Genomic DNA, 18,617 nt, shown 5'->3' on the forward strand with positions numbered 1-18,617 from the left:
TAGTTTAAAAGATGACTTCATGCAATTTCTAGTCCTCCTATAAGTAAAAAGAAAATATTTTTGATGAATAGCACATACACAAGGAGGGAGCAGCTATAGGAGTAGCACAAATCTTCAGGTTTGATGCCAAAAAAAGGTTCTCAAAGGGTTTTAGTGGATAAATAACTGTAAAGCAGGATATCAATAATCAAATCATGTGTCCTTTCTCAACATAGCTGAAGACAGAACTGCCTTGCATTGCTTAACAACTGACCACACAAACGTCACCCTGTGTTCGCCATCGCCACCTCCTGAGCTCACCTGTCACAACACGGCCTCTTGGCAGAGCACACCAGAGCACAAACCAGCTTTTCTTCATGCCAATTAAAAGTTTGCACACGCCGACACGTTTCAGGGAGTGAGACGACACCTTGCAGACTTTCAAGAGTTATGTGCCACGGACACACACAAACACAAACACACACGCCCACACACACACACACACACAAAGATAATGTGGTGCTGTCAGGTACCCCTGAGAGTAATTTGATTTCCTAGTTGTGACAAGTTTAGTTAATGGTACTTTGAAAAATGATTCGATTTTAAGGCCTTTTGTCGACTGTAGCTCTACATGGAACAGCGAAAATGCTTACTTGTTTAAAGATGTTTAAAAACTAATGGAGTAGAATATTTTCAACTTTTTCGAACACATTTTCGTGATCCTCATCCACTCTTGCTGATATTGCCTTAAACTATATGACAGCATGAACAAACAAAATTTTAAAAATAGTTTTAATAGCAAAAAAGAACCCCAAAAACACAGTGCTTTAATGGTGGAGATTTCTTCTATTAAAATGTATCTTAAAGTAACAATCTGCTAGGTTTGATATAGACTGTAAGACAACACAAAAGGAAACATTTAAAAACTTAAAATAAAACGTGTTAATTTTTTTATACTTATTTGTTAATATCCCAACTTTAACCTCTTTCATCTACCCACTCCAATAAAAATTGGGTTATTGGTGTTTTTTAACATGCACTTGTAGTATTTTCTATTTACGGAGGAAAATTAACCTTTAAATTGTATTTATGATTATTTCTTTATTCAAATTTTTGTGATTTAGGAGCAGAAAAAAAATGCTGTTTGAAAAAGATTGTATTTGTGAAGTAGAAAATACGCTTGGTTATGGGTGATGGGAAGTGGGGGCTGGGTTGTTTCATGCTCACAACTGGGAGGCAAATTTCTAATGAACTACTGCCGCTCTGCAAAAACTACGTCCTAGAAAATGGCACAGTTTTTTTTTTATTTTGGCTAAAATGGCATAATCGTAATTAAAAAACCACTGGGAACACTTTTACAGTAGATCAAAAGATGATCAGAGAGGATCTTTAATGACTGATTTCATGAAATAGTTAGATGCAATCATCTCATGTGTTGATTCCCCATCTTTTGCATTTAGGTTTTCTGTTGTATATTTGTCAGGTCACTTTAGATGAAACACTGCTTCCTTGGATTTATACCCTGCTAGAATCTGGATCAGCCGGCGGCGGGTGCATGCATGTGCATTTTATGTCAGCTTCAATCAGGACTAAAGGCTGGACAGGGACGGTGAACATCTCCTGCTCTGACTGCAGCTGGGAGGTTCTGCTGCATAAAGACAGTGAAGATTGGTCTGTCCTTTAAAACTAACCGTCTCTGCTGTGAGGAAACTGAGGACAAAGGAGGCATTCCTGTTCCAAAATTTGAGCAAATAGTAGCATAGTCACCAAAAATCTCAGATAAAAACAGAAAAGCTACTAAATTTTCCACAATTCACCTTTTCAAACAAGAATCACTGAGGTCTGAGAAGCTACTAATTACAACATCACTGTCTGTGAGTTTTAACTCTTTATCAAAAGTTTGTTTTTAGCTGGGTGAACACAAATCAGTGAATTGTCATCCAAGACCCCCTTTCTGTTAAAAAAAATTGTATTTAAAACGCCAGAAAAATGTCCAAAGTAGAAATCATTGGTGAGTAATTTAAATAGACACCAGAGGACACAAAAAAATGTTTAACTTAAAAACATGGAGTGCTCGCCGATCACAGCTGATTTAGCCAGGAGCACCAAAATCTAGACACAATTGATGAATCTCTGCTCATTTGAGGGGGAGCGTCTTAATTGAGCAAAAAAAGATACACACTTCCAACTAATGTGTGAAATAACTCTTAAACTATTTAATTTTTATTAAATTTTGACTTTAAAAAGCCTAAAACAATGTTTTTTTTAAGTTAAATATCAAGTTTACACCATCGCAAAAAACTGCTTTAAAAACGCTAAACGTGTTATTCAACAGGTGTTTATATATAGCGCTGTACAATATAGAAACTTCAATTTACACTGTAGGGCAAATATCTTCAGCTATTAAACTTTCAGGACTTATAAACTGTTCCCACAGAAACAAAAGAATTAAAAGCGTAATAACTGATGTAAAACAATTAGAGGAAAGTTATTCCTTGCCAGCCCTGTTTAAATCTATGGAGAGTCCTTAAATCCTTTTCTTAATAATCAGAGCATCATGAAAGATGAAGCTTCTGTTTCATGAAAACAGTACAGAGTACTTGTCAGAATAGGGTCAGAAGACTTTTCATAATTGTGCTGTTTCCCAGAGCAGTCCCAGTCAACTAAATATTCATGGACATCTGTGTGGCAATGAGTTAAGTGTCTGAAGAACAAATAGTCACTGAGGTTTTTTACTTCTACTTAGCACAGAAGCCCAATAGTATGAATAATGAAAGGCTGCTGTTCAGACTTTAAATGCTCTACAGCTGCGCTTGTTTAGCCTAGGAGATAAATTGTATCGTAGAGGCTCCCAAGTTGTTCGTATTGGTTTAAAAGACATACACAAGAATTTAACGCAGTAAAAACCCCAACCCAAATTACTACCATAAAAAAACAAATATTTCCAAAGGCTGACTTGAGAAGCCAACTAGTTCAGACTATGAGCCAGAGGGAAGACTACAAAACAGAACATCCATATTACAGTGTCAGTAAAATGAATGACTCCTAAAAAGTGGATCTTATGATGTGTTAACAGAGGTTGACGTCCTTAAAATATGCATTGACAGATAATGGATCTGTTCATGATGTTAGTTTTAACTGTTCATCCAGTGGGGTTGCTGGAGCCTACCCATCTACTGTTGGGGAAAGAAGGGGGTTTGTCCGGGATAGCTCACCAATCCATCATACAGTCAAACTCACATTCACACCTAAGTAATAATTTTAGAGGAAACAATCAACCTAAGAAGTATTTTTTGGGATTTTGGGAGGAAAGTAAAAGGAAAGCAAGCAAATTCCACCCAAATGGGATCCAGCCAGGATTTGAACCAGGGCCTCTTCACTGAAAGTTAGCAGTGCAAACCACTTATCCAATTTGTAACCCCTGTTTTAATAATTGTACTCAAATTTAGTTTATGTTTTATTGGTAAAATCAATGTAAAAAGATCAAACTTACCAATGTTTAAGTAGTTAACAAATAATTTCAGTTTTACTGTGATAAGACCAGTCAACTTCTGCCCAACTGCCCTTTTTACTGTTCAAATTGTTGCAAAACAATTTGTTCTCATTGTTAATTGTGAGAAAACAGATTTCAAATGGTCAATAGAAACTTCAATTTTAAGTGCATGCCTTAATAAAGAAATCTGGTTCAACTGCAAACAGTGAGCTTGAAAGCTTGAATCCTAAAAAACTGTGAAAATTGTCAGGAAGGTGAAGATGGTGTGCAAAATTATACAAATAAGACCATCAAAGCACTAGCAGCAAATTTTTTGTTGTTGTTTTAATCAGTTTTGTTTAGTTTTAGACAATACTGGCCCCAAATGAGCAGCGATTGTTGCGATTACTGAGCAGCGATTGGTCCTCTGGAAGCTAAACACATTAAATTAAACAATTTTTTGGCATTCCCCGCTTAATCAAACCAGGTCTGATGAACTGCCTCAGTGTCAAAGTGTCTAAACTCCCAGTGGCCGTGTCTTCACTTGGTGTGCCACACAGGCCCTGAACCATAAAAGCCATAATTGTTGACCAGCTTAGTCTCAGCACAGAATCAACATGATAGTTATAGTCACTAGGTGAACTTGCTTGCTCCTGACAGACTTCTATAAAAAAAGAAGAAACAATATTTAAGGACTTGTGGGCCAATTAGCTAGAGGCTAGGGATGCTATGCAAACCTTTGTATTGTCTCCTTTGTTTGTGGTCCTCGTCATTGTGTGTCTGCATGAAAGATGGTTCTGGGAAAAGACTGAATGCTGCTCTGTGCAGTGATGGTCAATACAGATGCCCTTGCTTTGAGGAAGCCTCAAGCAGTGTCGGTTGGTGCAAGAAGACACCAAGTCCTGGCTGTTATTTAACCTTTTAACAAATACAAAACTTTCAAGTTATTTCTCAGCTTTTATTTTGGTAGGTCGGCTGTAAACTAAAAGCTCTATCGTGTGAGATTTCGTTTACTTTTTAAAAATCTCAGATTATACTCAACATACAGATAACGTTTTGCACAAAAAGAGACACTTTTTATGCACAAAAGCTGAATATAATAAATGGTGTCATAGCAGCAGTGGTTTGCTTCCATTCTCTGGGCATTTTTTCAAGCGTCACAACATACCTGCACATTAAAGGGTCAAGAGTTCATCTGCAGAGATTACTCAGCCTGCGTCTCGTGACCTGTTGCCAACTTGTCTTCCATCTCCTGCCCACGCTAGTCCCTTTGAACGCAGCTATTAAGGTTCCACTAAAAGGCATCAAAGCTTTTGAGCATTTGATGCATTTCAAAGTGAAAAATGGAGGTGGGAGGAAGACTTCAGGCAAGGCAAAAGGGGCAAATGAAGACAAAAAGAGGCCTCACAGCTTTATGAATAAACAATTATATCCAGACTATTTGGTGCACAATTTCATTTAAAATAAATAAAAATGTGTTAAAGGAACCCCAAAAATAAAAAGGCTGACAGCTCTTTACACCTTGGTCATATGGTCCCGTACGGGGGTTGACCCATACGGGTGATTCAGGTTTTTGGGTTGTCCAGATCTGTGGAAGGTCGTGGGAACGCAATTGTCTGGCAGTTCCTTTAGGACCACCTCAAGAGACATCATGAAAATGAAAGGTATTGTTGTGTGAGTGATAGGTGCATTGTAATTGCCTGCTCTTATGAAGTATGGTAGATTCTGTCATACGGTGCCCTCAAATCAACTCTTGTTGTTAAGGCGCGAGTACTAGCACCTTACTGACCCCGTGTGACGGCCGCGTGTATGGGATGTGCAGGTGATATGTGAGTGCCCATACGATGCCCATACAAACTACGCTATGATTGCTTTGTTTCCTAAGTTCTCAAAATCAGTGAGGAAGCCCACACTTATCACTTGAACAGTACTCATGGGCTACTAGTGGATTATATAGGATTAGGGGTTTCAAAAAAATAAAAATCCCTTACCTACCTACCAAAATTCCCCCTTACCTACCATTGGGTGTTGTATCAACTACTCCCTTCAGGCAGGAGGCTAAGGTCCATCAGGACCAGAACCTCAAGACACAAGAACAGTTTCTTTCCCTCTGCAGTCAGACTCATAAACACCTTTTAACTCCTACCCCCCTTTAAACTTCACTTCTATGTCCAGTCAGTCACCAGCCCACTACCTGCACCTTGATCATTCTCAGTTTTTGGCACTGTCTTGCACTACTACTATATTTATTTATTGTTCTGACCATTGTGTCATTTTAAATTTTGCTTACTGTTGTTCTTTTGTTTTATGTTGCACACTGGCACCGAAGTAAATTCCAATTCCGTGAAACTTCACTGTATATGGCAATAAACACTTCTTGAATCTTGAATGTCGCCTGCAGCATGCTGGTAAAAAAAATATGCATGAACATTTTTTTTCTACAGATTCACCAAGCAGTCTATGACCTTCATGTGGGCCACGTGCATACCCCATACAGATATACCCATTTTCCCCCTGCGGACAACATGTATCTGCCCATGAGGCTTAAGGTGTCTGCTTGCCTTCAGCTGCTTTATCTACACAGAGGATAGGTGCTGTGAATGCAAGTCTAGAAAATTATCCCAATAAATCTACAATGCAGTACCGTCCTGTCTCTAGACAGGGCAGGGAAGGTGACACTTGGGCAGCAAATGGAGACAAAACACCATTTAGTTTCTTTTTTTCCCCCAACTGACACAGCTTGAGAAGAAAGCAAACCCATTTTTTAAAAAGCCATTCACTTTGCTATTGTTGTCTGCATCTTTTTGCTTCTAATCAGCAGGCATATTTAAAGTCCCCCGTCCTTTTAGTGGTGAAGTGATTCTAAAGCGTGTGTGAACGAATGTGCGAGTAATCACAGAAAGGAGGGGAAGAATCCACAGCAGCTGCTATCTATTGCTCTCTCACAATTCCCTGTTATCTATCATGGCCAGGCAGACTTCAGCTTGTCTGTTGTTCCTTCTCATCACTTCACCCCTGAGAGAGTGAATTATATCAGAGTCATCGTGCCCTTGTCAATCACAGTCACGATTATGGCGTTCAACCACCGAGAGCTCTCTAAGTCCTCCTGAAGTGATACCGACATGAGCTCAACTTGTACACAGTCCACCTCTTTTCCCACACGGGAAACCTTCCATGTATTTCTGGGCACCGTTATAACTTTAGCCAACTCAAATGTATCTTAATGGGAATAAATTAACCATTTAGATTTTTTTTTTTCCAGCTTTTGAAGAGAAAATGATTGTTCTTAATATATTAGGCAAATATATTTATCACCTGGAGAACAATTTTTTCCCATCTTTTAGGAAAGGTTTTCTTTTAAAACCAAAATTTGGTCTGCAACAAGAAAAAACATAACAATTTACACCTTCCCCACCAAACATTGAGCAAATTAATGATCACATATCAAAACCAAAGTAAAACATCATTGTCAAAGCACTCACCACAATCTTATTGTTACACTTGTGATACTTTATTCTACACAAACAAGGTGTCGTGTGAGTGCTGGAAATCCCAAAAGTACCTTCAGTGTAACTAGTATCCATCCATCCATCCATCCATCCATCCATCCATCCATCCATCTAGATTTTATAGTGGCGCCAGATATTCAAATAATTGTGCATTGTGTGGTACAAGAACCATGTTTGGCATGGATGTACCTTTAGATCCCCTCTTTTAGAAAAACACATTAGTCACAAGAAAATCCAAGATATTAAAATATATTTAAATTAAATTTAATATGAATATAATAATAGTATTCTGTAAGTATCCCTCAAGTTTAAAGACTGCAATTTGTGCATGAGCAACCCATATCTTTGAGACTGGGGAAAGTAGACATTGAATCTTTTTGTCTCGTTTTAGTGTTAGGCCACCATTTTGGGATTTTATCGTGCTTTATTGAAAGAGGGGATCCTAAGGTACATTAGTGCCAAATTTGGTGCTTGTACCACAAAATGTATATTTTGTCTGAAATATTAACCTAAGCTGTACCTGCTTTGTGATGATTATTTTTAGCACAGTACAAAAGATTTTTGTTTTAATTGCTCAACCACATCTCAGGTTATTTTAGACAAAATATTTTATTTTCTAACTTGATTTGGTTTAAGGAATGCATTTGTTTAGACTCAATTTGTAACTATGTATTCAAGCGTTTTGCCTTCTATTACTTGTTTTATCCTGCACAATTTCCAACGCTGCCTCTCAAATCTATTAGCTCTAGTGTTTTTGCTAGTTAAGTTGCCACTGGCGTTTTTTAAAACCATATACAAACGCAGGCTCACTGTGTGACCTTATCCAACAGTTGACAGTGGACCCGTGTGGTGTTCGGTTTACTGTTTAGCTGGAGCCTGATGGCTTTCCTTTAAGCAGCATATGCCACGTTTGCTTAACTCCAAACATTATCCTGGCATTTAACCAGCTCTAGGCCCGATTACGCACACATTTGAGACCAATTCTCAGAGCAAGACATTTGGCTTTTTATTTCCTCTGCCACTGTGAGCAGCACATAAATGGAGAAATTTGAGGGGAAAAATAGTTTCGTAAGTCTTCACCTGTAATTACAGAACTTTCTTTTCTGGTACTGCTTTTCTTTGTGCAATAGGAACTTAAGTGGCTTCGATTGTCAATCTATAGCCATATTACAGATGATCACAGGTTAGCTAATTTTGTGCAGCACTGTCTGCATTTTTTTTCACTGCGGCACTGTTAAACTCAAATTCCCACCTAATTTAAAAGGCTTACAAAGGAACCTTGAAAATAAGATATTGACCATGTGGAGTAAACATTTTTTCCCGTAGAAAAAATAATGTGGAACATTTGGGGATTTTTTTATCTTTTGCAGTAAGTTATTAAAAGTGCCATTGGAAGACCATGCATATACGTATGCAAAGCTAAATACTACAGTACTTTGTGGCTGATGAAGGTTGGTTTTTTACTTTCCAACTTGTCTTTCACATCAAACCAAAGACTTTGGTCATAGTTCTAGACCTGTGTGTTGTTTTTTTCCATGCTAAGTGAGAGTTAGGCTCATCTGTACCCAGGAAATGTCAAGGTTCGTAAATAGAAAGCATGTATATCTAGGTCAAAAGGACATTGGTTCTCGGTTATAGCTGGAACCTCCTCTGTGATCTGGTATGCAATGACTCATTTCCACTCATTCTCCGTGTTACAGTCGTGTCAGCAGTGCTCGCATAAAAATGTATCTCGATGGACATGCGAGATCTCATGCATGATGTGCAACAGACACTGCTGTGATGCACCACTGAGGCAGATCAGTAGCACGCAGACAATGCCACTGGACACCATCACACTCAAGCCATATGACTAATTTTAGGGGGAAACATATAGTATTCCCTTGTCTTACATAAGGCTGACACTCAAACAGCAACTGTGGGCATGTGTCTGTAAAAGAAAGATGGTTATGTAAAGGATTGCAGTGGCTGACTAAGTTAGTTTGCTATGACAGAAGCACTGATTTTATTTGAAGTATTTTAAGAGAAATCTGATGTCAGCAAACGCAGCGCAAACAAGTAGAAATGGTCTTACCTAAATTATGGTATTTAAAAAAGAAAAAGTCTCCAGAAAAAGATGTGCTCATTTGCGAACATTTTAAAATTGAAGTAGAACTCAGATAATGCAGATGAGCCAACGGGTATGCTTCCGGTTTCTGCTTGCAGAAACCGGATGGATAATTGATGGCAGAGTGTGACAAGGAAAGCTATAAAAAGTCGACTGCATCAAAGCATACGCCGCATACTTTTAGAAATCTGAAAATTGTCCTATCATTTTTGTATTAACAAAAAGCAAAGCTCTCAATTTACCGGTCGATCTTCGTTCCAATACTCACCTATGGTCATGAGCAATGGGTCATGACCGAAAGATCGAGGTCCCGAATACAAGCAGCTGAAATTTGCTTCCTCCGTAGGGTGGCTGGGCGCTCCCTTAGAGATAGGGTGAGACGCTCGGTCATTCGCGGAGAGTTTGGAGTAGAACCGCTTCTCCTCCACATTGAAAGGAGCCAGTCGAGGTGGCTCAGGCATCTAGTCCGGATGCCTCCTGGACGCCTCCCTGGAGAGGTGTTCCGGGCATGTCCCACTGGGCGAAGGCCCCGGGGAAGACCCAGGACACGCTGGAGAGACTACGTCTCTCGGCTGCCCTGGGAACGCCTCGGGGTTCCCCCAGAGGAGCTGGAGGAAGTGGCTGAGGCGAGGGAAGTCTGGGCATCTCTGCTTAGTCTGCTGCCCCGGCGACCCGGTCCCGGATAAGTGGAGGAAGACGGATGGATGGATTTTGTCATTTTCCCGCTAAAATCCAGACAATTAAATAAATGAGGCTGAAGGCCTTAGACATGCTACAATTTTCGCCACATCTGTTTCTTTGAACTGTTCCTAAAACAGCATCCATGCGGCTTTTCATCGAAACCTATTTACTGTTTATACGTTTCTGTCACCTGTAATAAAATCCTGACCTTCACAGGACCCCGCCCTGCAAAACAGCTACCTATAAATATTAAACGGGAAATCAAGTTGCTTGTAAAACATAAAGCTACTTACGCACCAAGAATGTGATGCATGTTCAAGAACGTGCTAAATGCAGGTTCTTGATTCTTGCTCAAGGCCTTTGCATTAACAGATCTATTCCAATTTCTACCATGGTCCGGGTGAATACTCGATTCTTATTGGCTGCTGGATGTACATTAAAAAGTGATATACCACAGGATAACCGCACGGTGAAAAAAGAAGTTCCGGTCAGCTAGCTTAAATGTTTTGTGTCACTGTCGGCTTCTTTAAAACAACATTTTGCTTCATCATCTGGACAAAAACAAGTGGTAAGAGGTGAACGTTTTCTCTGAACTGATGCTTTATTCAACCCATCGGAAAGATCAACATATATATATATATCGCAGAATCTTGACTGCAGCGGTGGTGCTGCGCGACGCGGACGATTTGTTATGTAACAAAAACAAGAATTACGGACTAAAAACTGGTTACTATTTATTTCTTTTGTAAGTGACCATAGTATGTGCGGGTTAATGGCCTTCCAACTATGCATTATCACTTTTTAACGCACTTTGTAGAAGCAACCAACCGACTCAGGCTTCCACGCCGTGCATTAAAAAGTGATAATGCATGCTTCGTCAGCCATTAACCCTTACATATGAAAGACTTAGTGTCGTATAATTCCAGTCAGGCACAAACCACAATCATGTACTTCTCCTTCATGTTCAGTTTTCAAACGGTTGGCACTTCGAAAAGGATGCTCCCTATAAGTCACTACCAAATCAGAGTCTCTGATTGGTCACAGTTTATATGGTTTAACACTTGATGCATGTTCAATGGACGCCAGTGGAGCCTGGGAACAGACTCAAAAACAAGTATGGCCATGCATGAATTTGAACACGGAAGTCTGAAACACGTATGCACACACTTTTACACTGACTTTTTTTTGGAAGTGGCTTTTTGTACGCACGTTTCCGACCCCAGTGTAAAGGTAGCATAAAACTTTACAGTGTTTTCTATTTAATGTTCCCGAAAAAATTCAGACAAAAGAAATATGAGCTGTAAGTGCCACTTACACTCCATAACCTCTACTGGACAAATCAGAAAAATCTTGTATTCTAGTCTCATGCATATATATGCAAATCAGAGCTGGACTTTTGCTGATAAGTTAAGTTACCTTACCAGCTACTAGCTACACAGAATGAGCGTCTACAGATAGACAAAGAGAGTGTAACATCATCAAACAAACTCAAGAACAAGCTTAAGAGCTAAAATCAATCAAAAAGCCACGTCTGTCTCTGTTTGTGTCTAGCTTTAATCTTAAACTTAAAAAAGGTAAAATAAACATTCAAACTTAGCTCTGCTGTGTTAGAAATCTTACTTTAAACTAGACTACCGGTATATATTTTTTTGCAAGCCACCTACAGTAGTTACCAGCTGACTGTTCAATCTGCTTCGAACAGTAAGTCAAAGTGTTACCGCTGACTAATCATAATGACTGTCATGTTGCGTTCCATTGACGTCAGTAAACACACATGATATTTTAAAAATGGGAACCTTAAATTTCCCCCTAACTTTAAGAAAAATGTCTCAACTGTAAAGAACAATTGAAAAACAATATAAAAACATTTTCATTGAAGTCATTTATAAGAAAAGCCTTTTAAGTGTTTCTGGTAACGATGATTCTTTGAGGATATTTTTCTTCAAGTTGATAACATCGGTTCTTGTTACTGTAGTTCAAAAAGTACAAGTGACAGTCCAATAACATGGGGAAAAAATGGAAAAGGATGCTTTTAATCAGCTTCAGACAACCACTGAGTGGTGGTCACACCAATATCAACTAAAACAGCGACATCGTCTATTGTTTGTACTTTTCTATTACACCTAACTTGCTGGTCTCAAGCAAGTGGCAAACATCTCTGCTGTTTGTCACCTTATCGAGCAAGTCTAAACCTATTCCTGTAGAATAATGGAGCAGTGACTAATGCCTGAATACTATAAATTCAGCAGAATAATGAAGTCATACTTGTTACACAGCTCATGCTGTAAAAGCTGCTCGTATTATCTTTTTAACACTTTTCTTTACTCATATTCTTGTTCCTTTTTTTCGATTTTCATTGCTTTTGTTGATCTTTTAAATAGAAAGTTATGACAAAAATGAATATATACTCATAAATTGTCATACATAATGTAGTTGGCACTTCTCCTATTCTAAAGACTATAAGGTCTCAAGCCTTTACTCTCTTACTGAGCACTAGGAGGGACACAACATAGGGAGAAGAAGACATGCAAATCCTGATTAACATTCAGTGCGTCTGTAATTGAATGGAGGCATCCCAAGTAATGGCCAGAGGGAGTCAAGCTGTGGATGTGATAAACAAGCCTCACTTCGCAGTTTTCGAGGCTCCATCATTCAAGAGACATAAACATAATGAGCATGGCATCAACTTAATAAGAATTGCTAAGTGAAATAAGCAGTGGAGGAAGAAAGAAAGCAAGGGAAAGAACAGGTATGACATTTTTCCAAATCAGGTGGTGACTTTAACTTTGCTTAACTTTGAATATCCAAATAAATGAATGTTCCTCGACTGGTGGTTGGAGTAGGAAGCATTTCGAGCTTGTTAAAAAAAGGGAGACGATGCATCACAAAGGAATCATTTAAAACGTGGGGAAAAGGAACATAGCTCCATAAACATCTGTTGTCAACTATTTCTTGAAAGGACTCCAGTTTGCCCCAAGAGCAAATCAAGGCCGAGCTATTGTTGAAGAGTGGGCTACATTTACCATCCAAAGTGTGTGTGGCACCAGGGGAGCGGCCTCTGTCAGGTGACGGAGAAAGAACAAGGGCCAAACCCAGAAAAAGTGAATCATCCAAGGAGTTTTGGCATGAGTCTTTACTAAATTAGACCTTTATTTATTTTAAATAAAGTAATTATAATAGCATTATGTCAGGAAAACCACTTAACTGTGTTCAGTTTCCTTTGTTTTGTAGATCATTAATAAAAAATAAAAATAAATCGCTTATACTTTTTTTTCTTTTTTTAAACTAAGCCAAACAGGTCTGTTTAGTATCGAGTTACAAGCTACAAAAAAGGATTGAAATTTGATTTTAGAGGCTAATCCTCCAAACAAACAGTTCTTAAAGCTGCAGTGTTTGGTGCAAAAAGAAAGACTCCAGGAATCTGATCTGGCCTCCGAACAAACCCCCGCATGACATCACAGTCACACCGTCCATCTTTCATTCACTTTGCAGCATTCAGTCTGAAATGAAGAGGGGGGGGCCAAAACTTTTTAAAGCTGGTACATTTTTGCTATGGACAGCACTCGCTGGCTTTGGTTGTTAAGGCATTTAAGTTCTTCTCTTAAGCAAAAAAAAAAAACATGCATCTGTGGGTAGAGCTGCAGACTGAGATCATGGCCCTCTTCATGCTGCAGCAAAGAGACATGAAGAGGATTTCTTTTAAGCTGTAAAGAAACTACCAATACTTTCTGCAACTCATTTGAGACTAAAGTGATGCAAACAGTGCTTGAACTGTGGCCTTGCTTGTTAGCTGCAAGAGTACAGCAAACAAGTACTGAGGAAAAATATGTACAAAATAAGATAGAGGACAGAGAATATTGCTGTGACATTAAGTCCTGGGTGTATGAAAGAAAATACAATACGTTGGGCAGAACTTGTGACATTTGTACTATTTCCCTTCTGACAGTAAAAAGGACTTTCACATTTAACTAGTCAGTTCATGTGGAGGACCTGTTAGCACCCCCAGGGTCCAACATTACCCCCAGGTAAAAGAACAAAATGTTGAAGAGGCACAGATGAAATAGTGTTTGTAAGAGGTGAAAATCCAAATACATCTCAGAAAAAAAAAGGGGATGAAAACATTAGAATTAGAAAAAGTCACAAAAGTTTCTAGATTTTCCTTGCCTTTTTTTATTTATGTATTTATTTTTAGTATTAGTATAAAGTATACAACTTTATTCAAACTGACTGTATGTAAAAACTGGACTGAGTAAGCGAGAAGTTAAAAAACACGACTTGCTTCTGGCTCAAACAAAATGACAACAAAGAGTTTACGTGAAGGCACGGATTTGCCTGTCTTGGGCTTCTGCATTCAATACTCTCGCGTTCACACGCTGCTATGCAAGTTTTTAAGTCTTTCTGTTTGGAATGCCAGGGGGGAGGGGTCACTCAGTCCAGTTCTCATATACAGTCAATACATACACCAAATATTGGGTAGGTGGTTGAATCAAAAGTATTTAGTGTAGCTCTTTCTGTTACAGTTAAGGGCTGGCCACAGGAAAAATTGCTGTTTTACTAATTAATCTCCAAAACTATCTTCTGTAATTAAGATATATAGAGTTGAAACGTGTCAATATGAGAACAAATCTTTTTGGAGTTGTGAAAAGCTACTTAAACATAAAAAGAAGCCGGATAAAAACAAACCAGGGGGAATAGAGAAGCTACAACTGTTGAATCTTGGGTGGTGAAGTCAATGGTAGTAAAACACAAGGAGCACCAGTCAGCAGAGTAAACTGTGCCCTGGTGTCTTGGTGTCATACCAGTTCAGGCAGCGGACAGAAGCAGTATTATAGAGCAGTGGGTCTGGCCAAGAGAAGGAACAATAGGTCCTGTGTGCCGGACCCTCGGGAGCATCACAACAGCTGGAAGATAGGAGATCTGTTTGTGGCTCCACTAAAAGGCAGGCAAACAGGAACCACTCGTTGCGCACACAAATTAATTTCTACCCTGACTTTCCCGAAATCCCTCGCCCACCTGCTCATTTTCATCATTTTTTCTCTCTCTTTTATTCCTCTCGTCCGTGCCCCAACATCGTGGGCTGTTATTCTGTTCCCACTATCACCCTACTGAATCTCTAAGGGGAAAGACAAAAGGGAGAGATACTGTTCTTGTTAGCAAGAAAGAAAAGAGAGGCTGGCAAAGAACCAAAGCCATGTCAACAAAGAGCAGAGGTTGAAAGCTTCAGCAGAAGCCACGCCAAAAAACGACTTTCTCACACTAAAAACTATGAGCAGTGTCAAATATGCAGGAGCAAAAACTAAAAGTGGATATGCCGTATTTTCAGGAGTATAGGTCGTCCCAGAGTATAAATCCCAGCAGCAAGAAAAAAAAAGCATTAAAAAAAACACAAGTCGTACATTTTGGAGAAAATCTATACACTTTTGAACAAATCTAACAAGCCCGGTCAAATGCATTTCATACATCAAATGTGATGGAGACGCTACAGTCAAGTTTTTAGCCTCATCGCTACATGGAAGCATTGATTGTACAGTATATCTGGGTTATAACCAGTTCAGTGGCCTTGTGGTTAGAGTGTCCGCCCTGTAACTGGAAGGTTCAAACCCAAGCCGAGTCATACCAAAGACTTTAAAAATGGAACCCATTAAGGGACACATTAAGGGGTTGGATTGGGGGGTTAAGCCACCTTCCCGAGTCTGCAGCTCATTGCTCCCCCTGAGGATGGGTCAAATGCGGAGAACCTAGGTGTGACAGATAGTTTAACTTTAGAATCCACAAAAGACACAGATAATATTGAGAGGTCAGGTCTTCATGGGATCATTCTGTTTCGGGTTTTTTTCTACGCCGATCTTTACGTTCTACCGCAGGAACCAGAATTATGGCACTTTCAGCAATACTTCCATGTCTCTGTAACCCAGTCTGATGACTTGCTTGCAGTCCCGCAAAAAAATTTCCACTAATGTCTTCATGCCATTAAATAATATATCATAAAGGTCAGGAAGAGAACAATCAGATTCTCCTCCATTTCTGTTTTGGACTGTGTTTATTCTTCGCTGTTGCTGTCAGTAGCAAATACTGTTACACACCTATAGTGTGTGTATCTCTCAATGTTATCCTATAGTGTGTGTATCATACACACAATCGGTTGTTTGTGGAAAAACAACAAATATATGAGCCTATATTTATATTTTAAAAATTGCATATTAGTCGCTCCTGAGTATGAGTTTCACCCCTGGCCAAACTTAGCAATAGATTGTGACTTATACTTCGAAAATACTGTATGCCACACTCTGCTTGCATCTACACCCCACATGCTGTACACAACAAGAAAATATGGATATATAGACATTTTTCATGAAACCTTGACGGTACCTGCAAATGGGGCAGTTGGGTGCATGAGGCTGTGCGTGTACTGTATTGATTATGCATCAAAGAGTTGATGTCACAGCGCAGCAAATCCACACTACAACATCTATGAGTAAATCCACAGAGAGCTGAGAGGGAACAATCACGTCTACTGCAAACATCTGCAACAATTTCAAAACCCGGCAGTCCGTTCTGCGCACATGCATGATTCCTCTATGGAAATAAGAGATCTAGGTTATCCAGTAGTAGTCCGAGGCACTTTCACATTCAGTAGCCACTGTAGTTCTTGAATAATGCATCACTTAAACTGACATTATTTGATTAAATGCAAGTGCAGTAGGTTTATTCATCCAATTCTGGGGAATTCGCTGCATTTTAAGGATTTATTCTATTGGAAAAGTGATCTAAACTAAGCTGTTAAATGATTTAGATGAGAGAAAGAGATGAATTTTTAAATATCAGGAGGACGATTGGCTAATCATCACTGGTCTCTGCTTCCAACACTCAAAAATCCAGCGGCGTAAGCACAAGGACCAGCAGTGTGGGAACATTACGAGCTCTGCAGCCAATGCCTCAAGAGATGATTCATTCTACATCAGTCATACATTTAAAACAACACGGACAACCTTTAATAATATACTGCACATCACACAGGTGTTTAAAAAGGACTCACATCCCGAAATTTGCATGCAATACACATTTAAGAAAAAAAATCTATGAATGGGATCCATAAGAAATGCCACATATGACATAATACAATGCAGAGATCTTCAAACTGTCGTGTAAAGCTGTGTAAAAACATTGTTCCTCGGCCATTGGTGTTGCACCAAGGTTTCAAATTTCACAAACCATAATTTTCACCACAATCTACCATCCCCCGCCCCCCCACGACAGTGTACAAACCGAGCTGCCTGGACTGGAACAGTCCCCAGCCCCCAAGTCAGTGCGCTCTAGGAGGGGGGGGGGGGGGGGGGGTCATTACCACACTGTACTAAACTGAAACTCTGATATCCCTTTCCCCGTGAACACACCACAGATGGGGGGAATAAAGGATCATTTATGGGGCTTTGCAAATATTTGCTTCCCCCCCCCCCCCCCCCCCCTCGAATGATATCCTCAGACTCTGCAGCAGGAGCCCTTGCAGATGTGGAGTTATCCCATCAAAAAAGTGCCCTTTTACTGGTAAATACGCATGATCACGCGTGTACTTTTTAAGAATAATCCACATCTGACCACTCTGCATTACAGTCACCTGTGTGCTGAGTTGACGTGAGTCAGTGATGGCCAGGCAGTGTTGAATTACCGTTATTGCCAAGAAGACAGCCCCGGTTTACGCTCTACAACATGGTGACTGACTCTGCTTCTAACTTGCTGGAATTAAATACATTTTAAGTCCGTTTGTCAGTTAAAAAAAAGAAAGAAAAAAAATGAAGTCACAATAAAGCCACGATGCTACCTCAAAATGATCCTTAAAATCCCGCTGATTTTCTTCCCATCTTCACCAAGAAGCAAAGCGTGCCGCCGTGTCCAAGAATTTAAATCCCCGTGTTACATCCATGGTTGTGCCGTCTCTCATATCCAATGCTCTCCTGCTGGAAGAGGCGGCGGCGAAGAAGGATCCAGCTGCATTTTTTAAGGGATTTTCCGGCTGGAATTCGGCGCAACTACAGGGAAATCGTGCTAATCTAAAACAGCGTCAGGTTTTATAACATCAAAACATTACCTTAATTTAAAAACTTTTAGTTTTTGTTGTTTATTCGAGGTTACGACCGTGATGTGGCATTCATTGAGGAGAAAACGCCCCCGTTTCGGTCTTGTAATGGTATGAGCCACTCCATTGTTGAGGAGTGAGAAACCGTCTGTAACTGGGAGTGCGCCAGAAAAGTTGTTAAAAACAGAAACCTAAAAAATAAAATATAGATTTTAAAAATAGTTATAATGTTGTGCATATTTGAAATAAATTCTTAGAATGTGTTTTGTTCATAAAAGTATAAATTAAAAACTATATGCTTAATAAAACAAATGGGGACTATTTAGTTACATTCCACTTAGCAGTGATTACACAGAATATACATTATCCACATTTCTTTAGAATTGGTTGAAAACATTATTATAATATATTCTTATCATATGCCAATGTTTTCTGACTTTATGTTGTATTTTCTTCACTTTTTTAGGGAAATTGTTGCATAACTCTGTGTTACAGACTCATACATGCCAAAAAAAAGTAGTAGTTGCAAACTGTGTTATAATACAACAGATAGGCAATATTGCTCAAGTATAAATGTGTCATTCTTAATTATGCAAATTACACATTTCAATGGATTCATGGCGTGCTTTTATTTTTGCAGGCTTGCTGCTGACTGCAGTGTTTTGTAGGCGCTGTAAGAACCAGAACCCTTGGATCTATTCTGATCCTATTTAACTTGTACAGAAGAGGCTTGGGACCATGGACAGACAGAGAGAGAGAAAAAGGGCAAAGAAAATCTCGACTTTAATCTCAGAA

At 39.3% G+C, this 18,617-nt stretch overlaps 1 protein-coding gene across 3 annotated transcripts in view; it reads right to left on the bottom strand.

The window, feature by feature from the left end:
- Positions 1-17,872, bottom strand: part of wasf1 (WAS protein family member 1) — a 56,512-nt gene extending 38,640 nt beyond the window's left edge. For 2 of the 3 annotated variants that reach the window (XM_011491620.3, XM_004083490.4), the window contains exon 1: positions 17,568-17,868. The gene's annotated coding sequence lies outside the window, so the exon portion shown is untranslated. Of the gene's footprint in view, positions 1-17,567 lie in introns of all 3 variants that reach the window. The other variant, XM_020714907.2, reaches the window with a different exon arrangement.
- Positions 17,873-18,617: the final 745 nt, after the last annotated feature.

The sequence above is a fragment of the Oryzias latipes genome, chromosome 24 (assembly GCF_002234675.1).
Source record: "Oryzias latipes chromosome 24, ASM223467v1".
Lineage (NCBI taxonomy): Eukaryota > Metazoa > Chordata > Actinopteri > Beloniformes > Adrianichthyidae > Oryzias > Oryzias latipes.